We start from the raw sequence: 7,174 nt of genomic DNA, 5'->3' as shown, positions 1-7,174 counted from the left end.
CCCCTTCACCTGCATCCTACACTCTCGGAGGGCTCCTCAGCCGTCAGGTCTCTGACTCCAGCCCCCAGGTCCCCACCATGGCGAGTGTCAGTCCCTGGGCACCGCCTGTCTGCTCACAGTCCCCAGAGTCTGGGCCTCCCGGGTCACCCTTAGACACGGGTGAGGTACGCAGAGCTGGCCAGCAGGCGCTCACCCGGCAGCACCTGACTCGGGGCCCCAGGAGGGACCCCCGCAGCGGGATGTGGACCCGTGTTCACTCCTCGGGAACCACGGAGGCCCTCAAGTTCAGCTTAAAGTTCACCGAGCACGTCGCCCTCCTCCCGATGCTTGTTTTCCTCGAACGTCTCTTTTAGGTTCAAGGAAAGCTCTTGCATTTAGGGACAGTGCTGGCCCTCAGAGTACGATCCCACAGGAATGCACACAGGGCAACAGACAAATAGAAACGCTGGCTGGGTGACATCGCCCTAGAGACGCATCCATGCACGTGCGCGGGGACAGAGCGGCAGAAAGTCAGAGGAGAGCTCGACTCTGGGCTGAATCTGTCGGCGTCACTTCAGGTATCATTTGGTATTTGACAGTTTAAGAGATCTCCAAGCACGGAGTTAAATAGGAAAAAAAAAAAATCCAAATGATAGGTGTTATACAATGCCATTTATGGGTGAAAAAAGTCAGCCTATAGAATACTGTATGTACTCTATGTATCCATCTTTATGTCATCTCTGAGAGAAAGACCTGGAAACATACACCCAAGCTCTCAAATAATGGAGTGGAGAGACCAGGACTGGGGGCCGATCGAAGAACTAGAACTCTGCTTTGTAACTGTTGGGGTTTCTTCATTTTTCTCACCTTATCATTGCTGCTGTTCAGTTGCTAAGTTGTGTTTGACTCTTTGTGAGCCCATGGACTGCAGCACACCAGGTCCTTCACCATCTCCTGGAGTTTGCTCAAACTCATGTCCATTGAGTCGGTGATGCCATCCAACCATCTCATCCTCTGTCGTCCCCTCCTCCTCCTGCCCTCAATCTTTCCCAGCATCAGAGTCTTGTCCAATGAGTCGGCTCTTCTCATCAGATGGCCAAAATATCGGAGCCTTCACCTTCAGCATCAGTCCTTCCAATGAATATTCAGGGTTGATTTCCTTTAGGATGGACTGGTTTGATCTCCTTGCTGTCCAAGGGACTCTCAAGAGTCTCCTTCAGCACCGCAATTCAAACCATCAATTCTTCAGCGCTCAGCCTTCATTGTAACCTTATTACAAAGCGCACAAAAGAGTAGCCAGATGAAGACACACTGGACGAGGTCTGAGTGCCCTGAGCGTGGAGTTCTGTGCCCAAGGAGACAACCCAGTCTCTCCCTGATCTGCCATTGTTCACTTGTAAACTTTTATAAGGAGAACAAATGTCTGTACCACTTGGGTAATAAAAAAAAATTACTTTTTTTGAAAAAGTCACATCATTTCCAACAGTGAAAATGCTACAACTGTAAAAACAAAAAGAAAAAGTGCTAGAAAAAGCATGTAAGGGAAGTGTTTCTAGTAAAGAAAGCCTAGGAGACCTGAGCTGAAGTAATTGGGCATTTTCCTTGGCTGGGCCTTTCCTGGCAGCTAAGACAGGAAGAGAAACACCAACAGCTGCGTGGATTCTGCTTCCTAACTTCATAAGGGAAAAAGGTACATCTAATGAGAAAAAAATCCTCTCCTGGAGTTGAATCAGCAGGAATTTATCTTGAGGGTCCTTGGAGGAAAGATGGACGTGACGCCGGGGGACCTCAGTCCCGCCTGTACTACACGCCGAGGACCCCCTCTCCACCAGTGCCTGTGACCAGCTGCTCCCTGGGCCCCACGTGCTCTAACCTGTGACAGCAGGAGGCTGGGGAGGGGGACTGGGGTCCCTCCCACAGCTCAGGGCCTGCCGTACGTGAGGACAGGACCGTAGATCCAGACACACCAAGCAGGGTGGACGTGAGCACACGCCCCTCACAGAAGCTCTGTGAGTAGCTATTACTTAGTGATTACTCTCATACTCCCATCTGACAGCCGAGGAAACGGAGGCCAGAGCATGGATACAAGTTGCCTAACCTCTTGAAGCTAGTGAGTGCTGACATGGGGATCCTTTGAGCCCAGGCCTCTGATGCCAGGGCTCTGTGCTCTTCCCAGAGTACATTTTCCACAAGGACACACACCCACACGCCTCTCTCCTGTGTTCTTGGGGCCCTTGTAAACACGCAGCCCCTGGGGGTCAACCTCCCCCCACGGCCACCCCACCTCCGTCAGACTGGAGATGCAGTAAGGCGGGTCTTCACAGCTGTGTCTAGATCAGGGCCAGTTCATGCGGGGCGGTCCACACCAGCGACCAGAATCCCACAGGTGACAGAAGAAGACTTTCTGTGCTCCAGGGAGAGCCCCAGGGGCAGCTGCAGTCAGTCCTCCAGGAGCGAGTCCACACCCATGGGGAAGGCTCTCAGGTGCAAAGGCTGGGTGAGGTCCCTGGGACGGCTTTTTCTTAGAGAGAAAGAAATGCAGGGACCCCACGAGCTTTCGTGAAAGCCAAGCTGTTCCAGGGGTCGCGGGGGGCAAGGTGGCAGTCCTGGATGTGGCCGTAAGCAGGGGCGAGGGCTCTTAGTGCCTGGTTTGAGTGGATGGCTCTTGCCAAGAGTTCTTACTGCTCTCGCCTCTAGGAAGGTAGAATTTTGTAAAATAACACGAGTCACCCCAAAATCAACCCCTAAATATGACCAATATAAAATATAATCTTGATACCGAACCCTCAGACCTTTTAAGTGAAGTTTTGCGTGTGCTATTGTATCCTGGAACCTCCAGGATTTGTGTGTAGGTTTGACAATACCCTGTGGATTTTCCATGGCAATTCCTGTGGCCAGCAAGGAATATTCCTATCTGAATACCCCATGATATGGACCAAGACCTGTGAATGCAGACTCGCTGGTTTGCTGTGGTTGTGTCCATGTGGCTGAACCTTTTACAGGTGGCCCCTGTACAGCCAAGCACCCCCTCTCGAGGAGAAGGCCTTCCCTGCCTGCAAGAGGACACAGGAGAGCCTGGGCCCAGGGGCAGCAGAGCCCGTCCAGGGACTGAGCCGGACAGGGCACGTTCATCGCTCCTGGGTCAGAGAGGCTGAGGCAGGGCCAAGTCTGGGCCACACCCGGTGCCCCTTGGTTCCCCTTGGGGATCAATGCTGCTAAGCTGGTCCGATGCCTGTGTGGTCCTGGTGAGGCTGCTGGCTGGAAGCACACAGGGCACGTGGCACCTGGACTGAGGTCCGGATGTCTGCAGAGAGCCAACCCAAGACTGGCCGGTGCTGACACCAGAGCCGAGGGGCTCAGCTTTGGGGCAGATGCCTAGAGACCATGTGGGATCTTGTCTGACCACATGTGTCATGATGATGTTGGGGACAGGACTGACCTCTGGGCTGACGAAGCCCCAGGATCTTGGGCGTGTCCAGTGGAGGGTTGGTGACAACACGAAGAAGGTCCACCTTCCTCTGATGGGGACAGCCAGACACCCATCCATGTCTCTCAGCACTCGTTTTGTGGCTCCCAACATCATCAAGCCTTCTAGAATTTTCAGGTCAAAGGATAAGGGCATTTAAACCTTGATTCTGGGGCCTCCCTGGTGGTCCAGTGGCTAAGACTTCACGCTCTCGGTGCAGGGGACATGGGATCCATGCCTGGTCCAGGAACTAAGATCCCACATGCAGAAACTGAAGATCCCGCATGGCACAACTAAGACCTGGCTCAATCAAATAAATAAATATTTTAAAAAATAAATAAACAAAAATAAACCTGATTCCATGGCCCCACAGAAGCCCGGAGGTAACCTTCTCCCACTCTGAATTATCAAGGCCCAGTGACTGCCACCCTGAGTCCAGTCGTTTTCCAGCCACGTCGGCCCAGATCCTGCACATCTCAGACCCCTGTCTAAGCTGGGCAGGCAGCGTCTCACAGACCCCATACCCAATCCTCATTAAAAGCCCCGACGGGCCAAAGCACTGAGACCAGCGACTTCTCCCCCGCTCTCCTCCCCTGGGCAGGGCTACAGGCTGGAGGTCTGTGCGCCCCCAGATTCACAGGCTAACCCAGAGGCCCAGTGTGGTGGTGTCAGTGGGGCCTCTGGGGGTAACCAGGTCAGGAGAGTGGAGCTCTGAGGAATGGAGTCAGGGCCCTTATAAAAGAGACCCCGAGAGGCCCCTGCCCCTTCCTCCAGTGAAAACACAGAAGTCGGTCACCCACCAGGCAGAGCCCTGATCTTGGACTTCTGGCTTCTTGGTCTGTGAGAAATAAGCGTCCACTGTTAGAGCTGCCCAGCTGTGTGCTCCACTGCAGCAGCCAGGACCAGCTGATGTGCTTACCCGTCTGTTTCATGCCCACAGTCCTCAAGGCCAGCATGGCTCTCCGGGCCCCTGAGGATTTCCTGGATACCAATGCCCGGGTCCTACCTCAAACCAGCTGCATCTGAATGCACTGGAACTTCCGGTACTAGGAGCCAAGGAGCCCCAGCCTGGGGCCTCTGCCATCTCACATCCAGAGACCCCAGCTTTGCTCACCTGACATCCGGGGATGTAAGGTGGGAGACGGCTTATCCACCCAGTGGGCCTGACCTGAGCCCGAGGGCCTTTGAATCCGGATGCAGAGACCAGAGGAGAGGAGTAGAGATGGACAAGTGCGAGGGGTTTGAGGAGGGCCAGATGCTCTGTGTCTGTCTTTGAAGAGAGAGGACCACTTGGCGGAGAACTCGACAGCCAGCCCGAGAGGAGCTGAATTCCTCATCAGCCGTGTGAGCTGGGAAGAAGACCAGGCTCGGGGTGAGAAGACAGCCAGTGGCCCCCTTCCTTCTGCCCAAAACTTCAGGCGCTACGTGTCACTCACGCCCAGGAAGGCTCGAGCACAGGGGGCTGTGTGCTCAGGGCCTGGGGACAGGGAAGAAGGGCTGGTGCCGGGCGGGAAAGCACTTTCTGAACCTTAAATTGATGGAGTGGAGGCACGGCTGTGAGAAATCGAAAGTTCTACTTTCAGGATTTTCCTGTTGGTCCAGTGTTTAAGACTCTGCGCTTGCACGGCAAGGGATGCAGGTTCGATCTGGTATGGGAATTAAGATCCCACATGAGTCAAGGTGCAGCTCCCTCCTCGCCAAAATTATGGCAGGACAACAGGAATAAAATGATATTTTTAAAAAAGGAGTTCTATTTTCTCTGCCACTGTTTAGGCAAGAGTCAGTCCTTGTACCTCGGTTGTAATCCAAATGGGACTCAGATTGGTTCCACCCCAGGAAGCCCGTTCCAGGGGGTCCCAGAGTCAATTCCATCCAAAGGACACCACGGTTCTGCTGGCAGGGCCAGGGTACAAGTCCGCACTTTGACCTCTTCTTCCTCAGACGGCCTGCATCTGAGGCTTGGCGTCATCTCCGTGGCTAGTGTGACCAAGGGCAGGAGTCGGGGCTCCCAGGCCTCCCCCACGTGGGAGCCCTAAAAGTCTGAAACCCCTTCCCTGCACCTGCTGTTTGGGTTTGTTTCTTCTTTATTATTGTGGTAAAACAACCTAACACTTTTTTACCATTCTATCTGCTCAGAGGTGTGTCCAGGCCAGCGGCATTAAGTCCATTTACATTGTCATGTGACCATCACCACTGTCTAGCTCTTCCCCAACAGATACTCTGCCCCCGTGAAACAGTGATTCTCCATCCCACCCCCAGCCCCTGGCACCCACCGTCCTGCGTCCTGTCTCTAGGACTCTGACTGCTCCAGGGACCTCAGGTAAGTGGGCCACACAGTACTTGTCCTCTTGTGTCTGGCCTATGTCACTGAGCATTGTGTCCTCAAGGTTCACCCTTGTCATAGCAGATGTCAGAACCTCCTTCCTTTTTACAGTGGAGACTGTTCCCTTGTGAAGGTGGACCACATCTCTCTGTCCATCTGTCCCTTGATGGACACTGGCTGTGTCCCCTGCTTGGCTGTTGAGAGTAGGGCTGCTGTGCACATGGGTAGGCAAATATCTGTTTGAGGCTCCACTCACTTCTCCTGGGTTCTACCCAGAAGTGGAATTGCTGGATCATATGGTATTTCTATGTTTAATTTTTTGAGGAACTGCCATACTGTTTCCCACAGGAGCTGTGATTCATTTCTGCTAACATGTTTCGAAAGATCTTTAAAAAGGAAATGAGACAGCAGGAAGTGAATTGTTTGGCCTGAAACACATAAGGGAAACCAGTCCCTCAGATCCTACAGGGCCAAGCCACAGTCCCTGGGCTCCGGCTGTGGCTGGTGTCCACACCTACCGCTCCTCTGCCCTGGAGGTCCCACGTCTGGGCAAGCAGGGGCTCTCTCCCTGCACGCAGGAGGTGGAAATCATGCAAGCCCCTGTCCACACACAAGCAAGACCTCCCCCAGCCCCACCCTCACCTGCAGTAAACCCCAGCCAGCACCTTCCTGGCTCTGAGCTGTGTTCCTACCAGCTAAGGAGTCTGCTCTGTTCTGCTTGGAAAACCTGGTCCTGTGAGGAACGAAACCCGAGCATGTGAGGAACGAAACTTCCCCCACCTCAGATGCAGCTGTGGCATCTTTAGTCTCCACCTCAGAACTTAATTCAGGGTGCAGGTCCATCCAGCCTCTGGGGATGACTGCCCAGGGCTTTTGCAGCAGGTCTGCTGGGCCCCTCCAGCCGGGGCTTGGGGCTGGAGCACCTGGGTCCTCGTGTCCACAGGATGCTATGAGACTGGGCTGTGCAGAGCCATGCAGGCTGGTCTGAGCCATAGGCCTCGAATCCTCCACTTGCTTGTTTTACACCTGAAGTGGCTTCCTGCATCATGTGTCCTAACTCCAGCCCATAAGAAGTGACAAGGAGGGGGACAGATCAGACCAGTCATTATGTCCCCACCCCAGCCCTGAGCCCATAGTATCTGCCAGCCCTTGGCAGCAGCAGATGGAGGTCAGCTGGAGGTCTACCGAGATCCCACCGGGGGCACATAACAAGCTCCTCAGATGCACTGTGACATTCCAACTCTCCCTCAACTGTGGTCCTGACTGAGGGCCAGAGTCCAGGCCAGGCCCGTCCCAGGGTGCCTGGCTCAGGACAAACCATAAGGCACTGGGCAGTGCTCTCTGTCCTGGCAGATCCCACAGAAGAACTTCACTCCTGTGGTTGCTGGGGGTCTATAGGCTCTCCT

The 7,174-nt window shown here is 54.1% G+C and overlaps 1 long non-coding RNA gene across 1 annotated transcript; it reads right to left on the bottom strand.

The window, feature by feature from the left end:
- Positions 1-2,491: 2,491 nt before the first annotated feature.
- Positions 2,492-6,101, bottom strand: LOC123335056. Its single transcript, XR_006553335.2, has 2 exons — positions 3,419-6,101; positions 2,492-2,672 (listed from the first exon to the last, which is right to left on the bottom strand). It is a non-coding gene; the product is annotated as an uncharacterized LOC123335056 (long non-coding RNA).
- Positions 6,102-7,174: the final 1,073 nt, after the last annotated feature.

The sequence above is a fragment of the Bubalus bubalis genome, chromosome 1 (assembly GCF_019923935.1).
Source record: "Bubalus bubalis isolate 160015118507 breed Murrah chromosome 1, NDDB_SH_1, whole genome shotgun sequence".
Lineage (NCBI taxonomy): Eukaryota > Metazoa > Chordata > Mammalia > Artiodactyla > Bovidae > Bubalus > Bubalus bubalis.
Note: the sequence above shows the minus strand (reverse complement) of the source record. Positions and strands in the feature narration are given on the sequence as shown.